Source organism: Rhipicephalus microplus, unplaced genomic scaffold (assembly GCF_043290135.1).
Source record: "Rhipicephalus microplus isolate Deutch F79 unplaced genomic scaffold, USDA_Rmic scaffold_14, whole genome shotgun sequence".
Taxonomy (NCBI): Eukaryota; Metazoa; Arthropoda; class Arachnida; order Ixodida; family Ixodidae; genus Rhipicephalus; species Rhipicephalus microplus.
Window position 1 is genome coordinate 32,515,342 of NW_027464587.1, and position 13,699 is coordinate 32,529,040.

Consider the following 13,699-nt stretch of genomic DNA (forward strand, 5'->3'; position numbering starts at 1 on the left):
TTACAAAACGCTACAGAAATGACCAAGCTTGCCCTTATTCGCACAAGGCTTGAAAAACAAAAACGAAGCTGGACTGTTCTGAAGTCTTATTTGCTTGCTTCTAGGATGTGGAAAGGCGATTTAGGTAGGTGATTCGGGGTTGTTTCTAGGTTATCACCAAAGAAGTGTTTGAGTTAACAGACGTCCCTCGAAAATCCAGAAGCACAATCTCGCGCTGAAACCTAGCGTTCCCACCTATGCTGGTAGGTCGCCATTCGCGTGGGGCTTCTACCATCTTAGGTTCTTCTCGCAGAGACCGTTGTCTTCCTCTTTCATAGCATTGTTTCGTTGCATGGTTTTGCGACTTCGGCTGTAGACCGCACATCTTATTTGGAGGCTGCTGATGTCGAATTCACGTAGCACTTTACTTTGTTCTTCGCCAGAAAGAGACAAAACACACTTATTTCATGATGAGTGCAGTGTTACGACATGCCCAACGCATTTTTGCTCATTAAAAGGTGTCGCTTTCCACTATTAGTACAAGAAGGGTCCTCTAAACATCCGTAGCTGAGAACCAATGATTTAAGAGGTCATTTGCACTCACTCGTTTATGACCCACTCACTTATATTCTTCAACCAATTAAGCTTACGCCTACCAGTTTTTTTTTCTATCCATTGCTCACTGCGTGGTGCTATATTGAGATTGAACTCCTTTCTTAAAGGGACACAGACGCGGCTTTGTGCTCGTGAATTTATAGCAAATTTAGTATCTGCGACCTGTTAAATATGCCTACAACAGGTTTTTTTTTGCAATTTCAAATGCGAAGCATTTCTTAGCGAACTTCGGTGACTTTGAGCGTATCTATCTATCTATCTATCTATCTATCTATCTATCTATCTATCTATCTATCTATCTATCTATCTATCTATCTATCTATCTATCTATCTATCTATCTATCTAACTATCTATATATCTATATAGCTAGCTAGCTAGCTAGCTAGCTAGCTGGCCTAAGACTTTTTGCTCTCCTGGCCGTTTCGTTAATGGTATAAATGCCAAATTTGGCATGAAATAACATCACTGTATGACAAGCATAACTGACCAGTCATAACCTAACTATATTGACATGAATGCCATGAATGTCTGATTTACCTTTATGGCCTTGGTGCTCTTGCGGTGCTTTGGTTCACATAACATGTTGCCAAACTAGCATGGTATTCCATGGCAGCATGGTGAACAAAAGGGACATACCCTAACGTGTAAATTTTAATATGCCTGCCATGTAAGTCATGAGTCATGACTACGCACAACGCTCATGGTACGCTCACGATCGTTTTCCTAGCTTCACATGTACAAAATTGCGTGTTAAGGAACGTGAACAGATTACGAAAGTATGTGACAGGTGTAAGCATGATAATCACGAGACGCGTGTCATGTAACAGCATGACTACATGTCACACTCATGATGCGCTCGCGGTCATTTCGCTAGCTTCACATGCACCAAATTTGGTATTACGGAAACTGAATGGACAACGAGGGTATGTAACTGGTGCAAACATGATAGCCCCGCCGCGGTCGTCTGGTGGCTATGGGGCTCGGCTGCTGACCCGCAGGTCACGGGTTGGAATCCCGGCTGCGGTGGCTCCATTTGCGATGGAGGCGGAAATGTTGTAGGCGTGTGTGCTCAGATTTGGGTACACGTTAAGGAATCTCAGGTGCTCAACATTTCCGGAGCCTTCTACTATGGCATCTCTAATAATCATATCGTGGTTTTGGGACCTTAAACTCAACATATCAATCAAATCAATCAATGGTGCAAACATGATAATTATGAGACGCGCGCCATCTAACAACATGACTACATCCACACTCAAGATGTGCTCGCCGGCGTTTCGGTAGCTTCTCATAAACCAAATTTGATATTACGTGACGTGAATGAATGACAAATATATGTGACTGGTGAAAACGTGATAATAGTGAGACGCGTGTCATGTAAGAACATGACTACATATCATACTAACGATGCAGTCACGGCCATCTCGCTAGCTTCACATATACCACATTTGGTATTACGTGACGTGAATTGATCACGAAGGTATGTGTCTGGTGCAAACACGATAATCATGAGAGGCGTGTCATGTAACAACATGACTATATGCCACAATCATGATGCGCTTGCGGTAATTTCGCTAGCTTCACATACAACACATTTGGTATTATTGGACACAAGTGGATGCAAAGGTATGTGATAGGTGCAAACATGATAATCATGAGATGCATGTAATGCAAAAACATGACTACATGCTGCGCTCATGATGCGCCGCAGCCGTTTCACTAGCTTGCCATGGAGCGAATTTGGTATTACATGACGCGAATGGATGACATATCTAAATGTATGTCCGAACATGATAATCATGGCATGCGTGTCATGTAAACACATGACTACATGCCACACTCATGATGCACTCGCCGTCGTTTCACAAGCTTCACATATGTGAAATTTGGTGTTACGTCAAATGAATGGATGGCAAAGGTATGTGACTGGTGCAAACATGATAATCAAGAGATGCGTGTCATGTAAGAGCATGACTACGTGCCACACTAAACATGACTATGCGCCAAAACACTTTGACGAGACCCTGTGCGCGTGCGCGCCAGCACTTGTTTCGTCGCGTCACGCCGGCGATGCCACACCAGGCGCCGATCTGCCTGCCATATACTCGCAGGCGCACGCCGCATTGCGTTGCTTTGACGCATGCGCGTTTGCGCGCCCTGACGTCCTTGCGTCCCGAAGCTAAGCAGACGCGGAGCTGTCAAGGTAGCGTCGTCGGCGCGAAATGCTGCAGCATGTCGAATTTCGTGCCGGTTCCCACCGGGCCTCGCCGACAGACGCTGGTCGCGTCTAGCGTCAGACTGCACAGTGCTCGCGTTTTTTTTTTCTGCTAGCGTAGTGTCGTAGCACTCCGCGTGCGCGCGTGTCAATGTTACGTGCGCTCTCCGCCCTTTCACTAGCGTCGCATATACCAAGTTTGATTGATTCATTTGTGGGGTTTAACGTCCCAAAACCACCATTTGATTATGAGAGACGCCGTAGTGGAGGGCTCCGGAAATTTTGACCACCTGGGGTTCTTTAACGTGCACCCAAATCTGAGTACACGGGCCTCCAACATTTCCGCCTCCATCGAAAATGCAGCCGCCGCAGCCGGGAATCGAGCCCGCGACCTGCGGGTCAGCAGCCGAGTACCTTAGCCACTAGACCACCGCGGCGGGGCATACCAAGTTTGGTATTACGGGACATGAATGGACGATGAAGGTATTTATGTGACGCGTCCAAACATGATAATTGTGGTATTCGTGTCATGTAAAACATGACTACATGCTGGACTCATAATGTGCTCGCGGCCGTTACGCTAGCTGCACATATACCAAATTTGGCACCAGGGGACGTAAATAGATGACGAAGATAAATGACACGTCCAAACCTTATAGTCATGACATGAAAGTCATGTATGGCATAATTTACCTCTGCCTCGTAATGTGCTGGTTTTAACGTGTCATATCAACCTTCCTCATTCGTGCTTCGCATATCAGCGATTCCTCTTGTTTGTGGAGGCTGCCATTTTTTAATAAACAAAAGCGCTATAGAAGAGCAACCTTTGACCAAGGAAACGCACCCCGGAGCATGCGAACTGCAGGGACAGCGCGTGGGATATAAAAGACACGTGAAGAGGTGACGTCAACGCAAGAGTGAGCCACCGGGTGACCTGCGTCGCTCAGTCAGCTGAGCTTGTTTACTTCAGGATTGTGTCTAGTTTTTGATGCGATCTGCTGCCTAGCGAAGCATGTGTTCTGCTAGTTCGTAGGGATTTTTGGCCAATGCACCATTCTCTCCTTCTAATTAGATATTCGCTATCCACCGCACCGCGGATGTCTAGTAGCTAAGATACTCGGCTGCTGACCGTGCAGGTCGTGGGAATGAATCCCGGCTGTGGCGGCTTCAATTTATATGGAGTTGAAAATGTTGTAGGGCCATGTGCTCAGATTTTTGGCACGATGAATAACTGCGCGTGGTCGAAATTTCAGGAGCCCTCCACAACGGCGGGATAGTCGCTAAGGGGCCATGGAGTGTGGACGCACGTCGCATCGGCTCCACGGATTTTCTCCGGTTTTTGACAATTACTAGTATGCTACTCTTTTGAAATATTTCCAAGTGACTGCGAAAGTTTTGTGGACTCTCCCGATACCAGCTTTAAGCAGGTGAGCCCGTAATTTGGCTACTCCGAGAAGATTTTTTGTACCGCCACGCTGGCCCGATAAGCCAGTCGATGGGCATGCATGCCCGTCGACTGGCTTGTCGGTAGGCTATGGTACACTCTAAACCGGAATTCAGCAAAGTTGGACTAACTGCAGTCATTAAACCAACGGACGAATGGTTCGTCCAACAGGAACTAAATGCGTGACAGTGCGTGTCGTGCGTAAACGCCGGGTGATGAAAGGACGAACGGGGTGAGTAACTGCGCCGCGATCGCCTTCTGTCCATGCTGCACTGCAATGCTCGGCATGGTCAGCGATCACGAAAACAAGTTATCTCGGCTATACACCACTGTAAAAGCGAAGCACTATGAAACGAATAGAAGATGCTATGAGAGGCAAGTGCAACGCGCAATCAGTGCACACAGCAAGCGCCCTCGCGTTTCGACCATGCCGGCACGGGTGGGCCGAAACCAAGTGAAAGTCTCCGCGAACATGGGCAATGCGGATAACTCGCTTCTATGTGCTGAATTAGAATTACGAAGAACACTGACAACGCTAATAAAAGTAAGCTGTTCGTCAGTGGTCATGTACCGGCACAATCACTGGCCACAACTTCAAAGCGATATATAGAAAAAAGTAGGCTTCGTTCATCATCAGTATCAAGCTGGCTGCTGGTGTGATTGCATTGCCGGCACACGCGAAGGAGACGTCGCATACAATTTATTTAACGGAAAATAACGTCTTCTGCATTAAAGCTCAGAAAAACTTATGCCTTTTTCTAAATGTGACAATTGTTGTCAAACATCAAGCGTGAAGGCGATCGCGGATACGACCAATCGTGTGGCCGGCGTTGCACAGCACGCGACTTACCAGCATTATGAAAGAACCGTGCCTACGAACGGTCTCCTCGCTGTATGTATACAGATATCTACATCACTCCGTACGACACTACAAGCATTGGACACCTACCTATCGTTGATTTGTGTCTATAAAATAACAACGACACAACTTCTAGAAGAGCCGCGCGTTGCGATCACCGTTGGTCGTTTAGCCGTACTCCTGGTAAGCCTAGCGACGCCGTGGGCAAGCCGACACGGCATCACATCGTGGAGGCGCCTGGCTGCTTCGCCGGCTTTCCTGCATGAGCGCCACTGCTATGTTTCTGTTTGCGGACTCGTGCATCAGCACTGCGAACGCTGGTTCCGCCGACATTATCGAAAGCCAGCTGGTGATTCATATTCTCTGACTGGAGGGATTTGATGATTAGATAGATCGGTATTAAAAGATCGGTGCGCTTCGGTGTTACGAATAAGCCCATGCAAATTTTCACGTTACGGTATCAATGCATTATTGTTTTTTTGAGCTAAGTAAAAGTCACCCACTGGCACTACATGGAAGGTTAAAATACTGTGCTATATTTATCCGATAGCATCTCTGTATTGTAGCGCGGGAAGCCAGTGTTCGTGGTGTATTACTTTGAAATAATAATGCGTATATATATATATATATATATATATATATATATATATATATATATATATATATATATATATACATGTGTGTTGCATGACTATATAATGCCTTCTTCAGTGCTGACTGAATTGGCATAAACTTGAAAGATACCGCACAAGTGTAGGGCTGCCATTTTTTGCCGTTCGTCTAGACGCGGTTCAACTGTTAGTCCCACTAAAGCACTCTACTTGGACCGACATTTAAACCAAGTGGAGTAAAGGCTAGGGGGTAACAGCTGAACCCTTCCAGTTGCTCCCGCAGTTAGTTCAAAATGGTTCAAAATTTGTGGCTCCCCATTTAGTCCCCTAAAGAACCAATGGCATACCCCACTTTAGTTCTTTTTGGCTTACAGTGTAAGCCTGACGCGTTGATGTCGTAAACCGGTGCTACCCATCCGCTGGGATGGCGTCTTAAACGAACGTCGTGCAAGTCAACAGAGAGGAGCTATCACCGACGGAGTTCGGGCAAAAGCAAGGATGGCATGAAATAAAGCGTAAAACCAAGAAGGCGGCTGGAGGCGCCGACCAAGCGACAGACCAACAAGAAACGCTAGCAAGTTCCAACACTGTAAACAAAAATGAGCCCATAAGGGCGTTTTGAGCAGGTTATGTGCGCTGTTTGTTACATCTCAAAATACGAACTCTCTTGAATAGGCATAAAATGGACTGAAACCATTGTTGTACCACGATCATCAAGAATGGGAAAGTATGGGAGTTAAACCAGTCTGAAATGAGAATGACTGAAAAATAAATCGAAAAAAATATGGTGTGGGTCAGAAGGGTGTATCTGAATACGTCCATTTGGACAAGAAAAAACAAGCGAGAACGATCATTCGAAGCCTTAGCGTCAACGTCGCAAAAGTTATTTCAGTAGGCAAGTTTGAGATAACCCGCGCCGCGCCGATGCTCTTCAAAAAGTTCATAAACCGCGCCTTACGATCCGGCGTATCAAAAACGACACGCAAGCCCGGCGGAGAAAATGCTGTGGACTGTGCCATCATCTGTATTTCGGAGCGCGGAAAAGTGCGTCACTTCTGAACTACTTTCTGTTCGTCGAGGCAGCCAGCGGCGGCCGGAACGAAGTCGTCGATGTTGTCTAATTTTCAAGCCGAGGATACATGGTAAGTAAATCCGAATGAACTTAGTGCGTTATTTGTTCGTGTGTGTGTGCGCTACGGCAACCCAATCAGTTGTTTGAAGGCTGGCGCTGGGTTCACATTCGACATTTGTTCTCTCCATAGCGAAAGCAACAATACTCGCCAGGAATTCAATCGTTTCACCACCTAAGCCACCGAAAACCTACGCCGCGAAGCCGGAACGAAAAAATCGGTCCAATTTTCCCCGTCACGCGTAAGCAAATCCTCTTTTCAATCCACGGCCGACTATCTAAAAACCATGCGATCTGAATAGCCGGCCGCAGATGCAACATGGCTGTGAAAGCGTCGGCGGTGGTTCGCAACGGCTATAATTGCAAACTACTCGTGCAGCTCTGCGAAGCTTGATGGCCTCAATGAGGACGCGTTCATCGAGATACTAGTTTGCATTACAATCGCCGAGAACACTGGAAGTAGGCGGTGCAGCCAAGGTGCAGTTGCAGCGAGTCGGCATGCCCGGACGTGTCTCGTGTTTCTGCACAGCCGGCTGAAAGCGACGCTGCCGCTGCCGGTGCCTTCGCTCGTGCCGTTTTTGCTGGCGTATATCTCCCCAAACAAAGTTTCAAAAAGTGCGAGTTGTGTGTTTACAGTACTTTACGTGAAAACTGGAATTCGGTAAGGAACATAGCGCTCAGAAAGCAGGCAAACTCAAATTATTTCACAAAAGCAGCAGCGGCCGCATCATTCCCCGGGCCCGTAACAAATGTGATCATTTCAGACGCTTTCGGACGTGGTTTTCCGGCTGCTATGGTGTTTTCGTTTTACTTTTTAACAGGAGCGTAGCCAGGGGGTGGCACACACCATGCCCGTGCCCCCCCCCCCCTCTGAAATTTTTGTTCGTTGGCATATGGAGCAGAAAATACCCATTTTAAAAGAAGTGCCCCCTTCCCCCGAGAAAAAATTTTGGCTAGGCACCTAATTTTTATGTGTGAAGGCGGCATGTGTGTTGCAAGCCTGTACTTTCTACAGCGTCAATCGAGGGGAAAGAAAATTAGGAATGGCCATACATGCAAAGAGTGTGTGACGCAAATGCGCAATTTTGTTGCCAAGGCCACCGTGGGGTAGTCGTAACGCCACTTGAGGTCACCAAAAAACCTCGCATTGCTTTGGTGTGCTTTTATTTAGTGCTGTTAACACTCGGTGTTTTGAGCCACGATGTGTAGCATTCGGCCAGAAAGTTCTTCCATACAGAGCGAACTTACTTGAGTTGCTGCAGCGTGCGGTCACTCAGAATGCGTGCGTTTAATATTATTCATCTGATCGAAATGAACCATAATCAATATGTTTTTCGCAAGTTCAAGTTTAGTTTTTATGTTTCGTTTTTTTTTCGAAAAGGCATGTAGTAAGAGAGGCTGATTAATAGCTACGATTTTAAACATGCGCTGTAGGAGAATAGCGGCCGAAAGGCTGATACGTCGCTTAATCTGTTTTTCCTCAACACATGTGAACCTTTTGTGTCAACAGTCAATACATGTGACACCTAAATAAGTTTCTTTAAGATCCAGTCAGTAAAGAGTAGTCAGCCTCTTTCTGGGCTTATCTCCTCTGGCCCATGGGGAACTCGACTTGAATTATTTGACCACGATTATGTTTGCCTTATCGGGGCTAATTATGCTCGGCTAAATGAAGTGATACCATTATCAATTATGCCTAATTAGATTTGGATATACTTAACTTGACTCACCTCGTCTCATTTAAGAGTTACATGGATTAACATGAAAACAGCAAACGACATTGCCTAATTAAAATTAGCTTAATTTATTCTGATTATACGTGGCTTTTACAGGTTATATTATGCTACACTATGCTTGAGTAGTTTTTGCTACAGTTTGGCGCAACAAAGCAAGGTAAACTTGGCTTAAAGTGACAAGGGTAAGCTGGGCTGAAGAAAATTTAATTTTTTATACTTGGCTTCATTCGGTTATATGGTCATCAGTTAGCCTATGCTTAGTTAGGCTAACTGATGAAAAAAAAAAAAGCTACGCGCCCAGCACTTCAATTCGCGCTACCTAAGCTGCTGCGTCAAAGAGCTGCATAGATTTGATGGAACAAAGAAAAGCAACACTCGGTTGTTGTTTCGGCTACGAGCTCCGTAACTCCGTCAAACTAAGTGCTTTGCAAGGCCACCTGATTACGCCTAAACAGGCGGCAGACTTCAGCAGGCAGTGTGCATAGATGGCACGTCGATGCGTCCTGCCATGCAACCCCGTGGTCTGCACACTTTCGCTTACGCCTGTACGTTTGAGACACGTTGCAAGCTGTACTAGGCTGGTGCTGCATGCAATAACGTCCTTATAAACTTTTGAGCTCATCATGGCAGTCTAAGCAGTGCAATAAGTACTTGCACCTGAATGCTGCATGTTCTGTGTTTGTTACACTCATAATTCATAATTTTCGTCATTATTTTCCGAGTCACATTTTTTTTACTAGGCGGCATCCAACTTAACTCTTGCAACAAAATATAATTGACGCTTAACTCTGGCACCTTTCAGAAAGAAGATGCACACTAAAAGCCAGATATTACTTTACCTATGGCTGTTCTCTTTTGCGGTAAACTAAGCATTAGTTGTCATGTGCCTACTGATATTTCTTTTCATTTCTATCAAGCTGTGGCCATCATGTGTCGTTTGGACTGCTTTTTCATGCGTTGAGCAGTCATAATAAAACTGTGGGAAATCAGCGGGATTTGCGTGGAAGTTAGTCCATCTTACTGTGTGACGATAAAGTACGCAAATAAAATTTTGAGCACAGATCATGCATATAGGGGTGAGCAGTTGCATTCAAAAACTCAGTGAAAACCTTTCCAAGCTATACTACAATGTTTCTTCCGTCACTGTATTATTGTGGACGTGCGCTAGGCTCAATATAGTACTGCATGATTAAAAGACATTCAGCTGCGAAGTCAACATTGCAAGGGCTTTGATTGGCTTCATCGTGGCTCTTCTTTTTCCAATTCATATTGTCGTCACAGTATAAAGCTCACAGGCAATTTGAATTCACTGTACCAGGTAGGCAAGTAGCAGGAGAGTTGGCAAATTATTCTCTGCCTTAGTACCTGCTGTGCTGCTACCTCTGGTTGACGTTGTCAATTTTGTTCGAATATGTTATAAATTGATCATGTAGTGACAAATACGAGCTCTAAAAACGACGAAGAAGACGTTTGTTGTGGCGGAGGCTCGTGCTGCTGCAGCTGCTGCTGAAACCACAGGGTGCTGTCTCGGTGCTTTTAGGCCCAATAAACAGTTGCTCCACCCCGGCGTGCGTCTAACAGTATTCTTACATTTGGGGGAGAGTGCTGGTTGTTTCAAACTGGAACTTCGTTCCCAGACTCTACCTCAGCCCCTCGCCTCGCCAATGCCTGAAAACATGACCCAGCCCCCTGCAGTGATAATCCCATCTCTCACCTCTTCCGAAATGCCACGACAGCGAGATCCAGTGATTTTCAACGCGACCGACGACCAAGACGCCAAAGACTGGCTGTCTCAGTATGAATAGGTAAGCGCCCACAATAAGCGGATGACACAGACAACCTCGCTTACCTCAATTTCTATCTCGCGGGTGTGGCAGAACTGTGCTTTAACAACCACAAAGCGGAAATATTCTCTTGGTCAACCTTCCAGACGCGCTTCGCAGAAATCTTTGGCAGACCTGCTGTTCGCAAGCTCCGCGCCGAATAGCGCCTGCGCTGCCGCGCACAGCGCTCAGGCGAGGCTTTTACTTCGTATAATGAGGATGTTGTGGACCTCTGCCGTCGTATGGATTCCGACATGTCTGACACTGACAAAATACGGCACATCATGAAAGGTATCGAGGACGACGCCTTTCACATGCTCGTAGCGAAAAACCCGCAAACCGTCGCCCAGCTTATTCAGCACTGTCAGAGTTTCGACGAGCTGCGGAGAGAGTGGATTTCTACTCGACGTCCAAACCTCGACACGACCTCTACATCTGGGTTAAGCATTGGCGCTGTTTCCTCCGAACAAACCACGTTAATGCAGCAAATCCAGCAGTTTGTGCGAGAAGACGTTTCGCGCCAATTGTCTCTTGTGCCGTACGTCCCGACCAGTGCGCACACGCTGACCCCAACGCTCCGCAAAACAATCGAAGAGCAAGTTTCTGACGACCTGTCTCCCACATACAATCCTCCGCTTATCTCCGCCCCTCTCACGCTAAGGCCGCCAGACAATCGCCGCCGTCGCTACTAACCGTCACGCATCTTGCTAGACAGCCCCGTCCTCTGTACGCAGTAAGTCCACCTACCCGTCGCCACCCACCTCCTGTTCACCATCGCACACCACCATCAACAAACCCTTAGCACACTCCATACAACAGGCCAATTTGCTATTTCTGCCAGCTTCCTGGTCATGTAACACGCTACTGCCGTTGTCGCGATTACAACCCAACTGCTGGTGAGGCGACTTACGACTCCTATCGTCCAGAGCCACCACAGCTGTCTTCGTTTCCCCCCACGTTGGATCAGTCGCCGCCACGTAGCCGCGGCTTCGACAGGAATCGGTCACCCTCACTACGGCGCCGCTCTATTTCTCCGGTGCTTCCTCGATCACCATGCGCCTAAACGGAAAACTGACCATCGCAGTTCCCGAAGCTAGAGCTGCGCACATATCGAAACCTTCAAGGCCTCCGTTTTTACCTACTAATAAAATAACTGTGCATATTGATGGTGTACCTGCGAAAGCACTCGTTGATACTGGTGCTGCCGTGTCTGTGCTAAGTGGTGAACTGTGCCGCAAGTTGAAGAAGCGTACGCTGCCGCTTTCCGATATCTCTCTCCGCCCGGCCACTGCGCATCACATCCAACCTTCTGCGCCATGCACAGCTCGACTGGTGATTCAAAAATTTTTCTATGTAGTCGCATTGGTCGTGTCTTCTCCATGTTCACACGATATCATATTAGGCTGGGACTTCCTTTGCGCTCATCATGCCGTCGTTCACTGTGCGCGTGCCAAACTAGAGTTACCGACGATGTGTGAACTGCCCCTGTGTGAAGCGCCGACGTCTGAAGGACCTTTTTTCAAGCCGCTATCTTCCCGAGTCACCGTAGCCACGGACACTCACATCCCTTCTCTATCCTGTGGTCATGTGCCACTCTTCTGCGACGACGCACCCTCTGTCACCGGCCTCTTTATCCCCTCCGACACCTTCGGTTCTCGCAAAAGCTTCCTTCTCCCGTTCGCAGTTGTCACCGTAGAAAACTCACGTGGCTACATTTAAATAACGAACTCGTTTCTTTCCCCGGCCATTATATTCCGCGGTGAACTCCTCGGTCACCTTGAGGAAATTGATTCTGTTTCATACACTCACCTACCTGATGACTTGTCATCATCTCACTTAAACACCATTATCTCTGATACCGCTCCCACTTCATCTCCGAAGGTTGTTTCCCCATTAATTGAACCTAAACTTCCCGCTGCTCAGCGCACCCAACCCCTGGCTTTACTCAATCGTTTCAAGATGTCGCTTGACCATAGCCAACCTTCTTTGGGTCGCATGCCTACCATCGTTCACAAAATCGAAACCGGTAGCCGTGCACCTTTGCGCCAGCGCCCATATCGAGTTTCTCACGCTGAACGCCGTGCCATTCATAATCATGTGAACGATATGCTTCGACGTGGTGTAATAAAACCTTCAAACAGCCCTTGGGCCTCTCCGGTTGTACTGGTGAAAAAAAAGAATGGCGGCATCACATTTTGCGTCGATTACAGGCGTCTTAACAAGATCGCCAGAAAAGATGTTTATCCGCTGCCCAGAATCGATGACGCCCTCGATTTCCTGCAAGGAGTAGAGTTCTTTTCTTCTTCAGATCTTCGATCCGGCTACTGGCAGGTCCCTATAAATGAAGCCGACCGCTCCAAGACTGCGTTTGTAACGCCTGGCGGATTGTACGAGTTTAACATAATACCATTCGGCCTCTGTAATGCGCCTGCCACCTTCGAGCGTCTCATGGACAACATCCTTAGAGGCTTTAAATGGAACACATGCCTGTGCTATTTGGATGACGTCGTAGTTTTCTCGACGGACTTGAACTCCCACCTCAGCCACTTCGCAAGCGTCCTGACTTGTCTTTCGAACGCTGGACAGCAGCTGAATTTGAAGAAATGCCTCTTCGCTGCCCGCCACCTTACCATCTTAGGGCATGTTGTTAGCAAACATGGTGTCCGTCCTAATTCAGCCAAGCTTCACGCTGACGCCGACTTTCCCAGGCTGGCTACACTAAAAGAACTGCGTAGCTTCGTTGGGCTCTGCTTATATTTTCGCCGTTTTGTGCGTAATTTTACCACCATAATCGCACCCCTGACGCAGCTACTTGCTGACAACCAACACCTCTCGGCATGGCCCCAGCATGCTACGAAAAATTCGCGTCTTTACGCCATCTTCTGGCATCCCCACTTATTCTACGCTACTTTGATCCGGACGCTCCAAGCGAAATCCATAAGGATGCTAGTGGAGTTGGCCTCGGCGCTATTCTTGCCCAGATAAATCTGGCTTCAATGAGTATGATGTATCGTTCGCTAGTCGCAACTTCACTAAAGCAGAAAAGAACTATTGAGTCACCGAGAAACAATGCCTTGCCATTGTTTGGGCAATCACAAAATTCCGACCTTACGTATATGGCCGCCCATTTGACGTCGTGACTGATCACCACGCATTGTGTTGGTTGTCACCATTAAAAGACCAATCTGGTCACCTAGCTCGCTGGGCACTACGTCTCCAAGATTACGATATTCGTGTAATTTATCGGTCCGGCCGCAAGCATTCGGACGCCGACGCTCTTTCTCGCT

At 47.2% G+C, this 13,699-nt stretch overlaps 1 long non-coding RNA gene across 1 annotated transcript in view; it reads left to right on the top strand.

Moving 5' to 3' along the window:
* Positions 1-6,725: 6,725 nt before the first annotated feature.
* The window catches only part of LOC142784434 (uncharacterized), a 61,438-nt gene continuing 54,464 nt past the window's right edge, over positions 6,726-13,699 (top strand). Inside the window, exon 1 of the long non-coding RNA XR_012888629.1 lies at positions 6,726-6,866. This is a non-coding gene — a long non-coding RNA (uncharacterized LOC142784434). The remainder of the gene's footprint in view (positions 6,867-13,699) is intronic.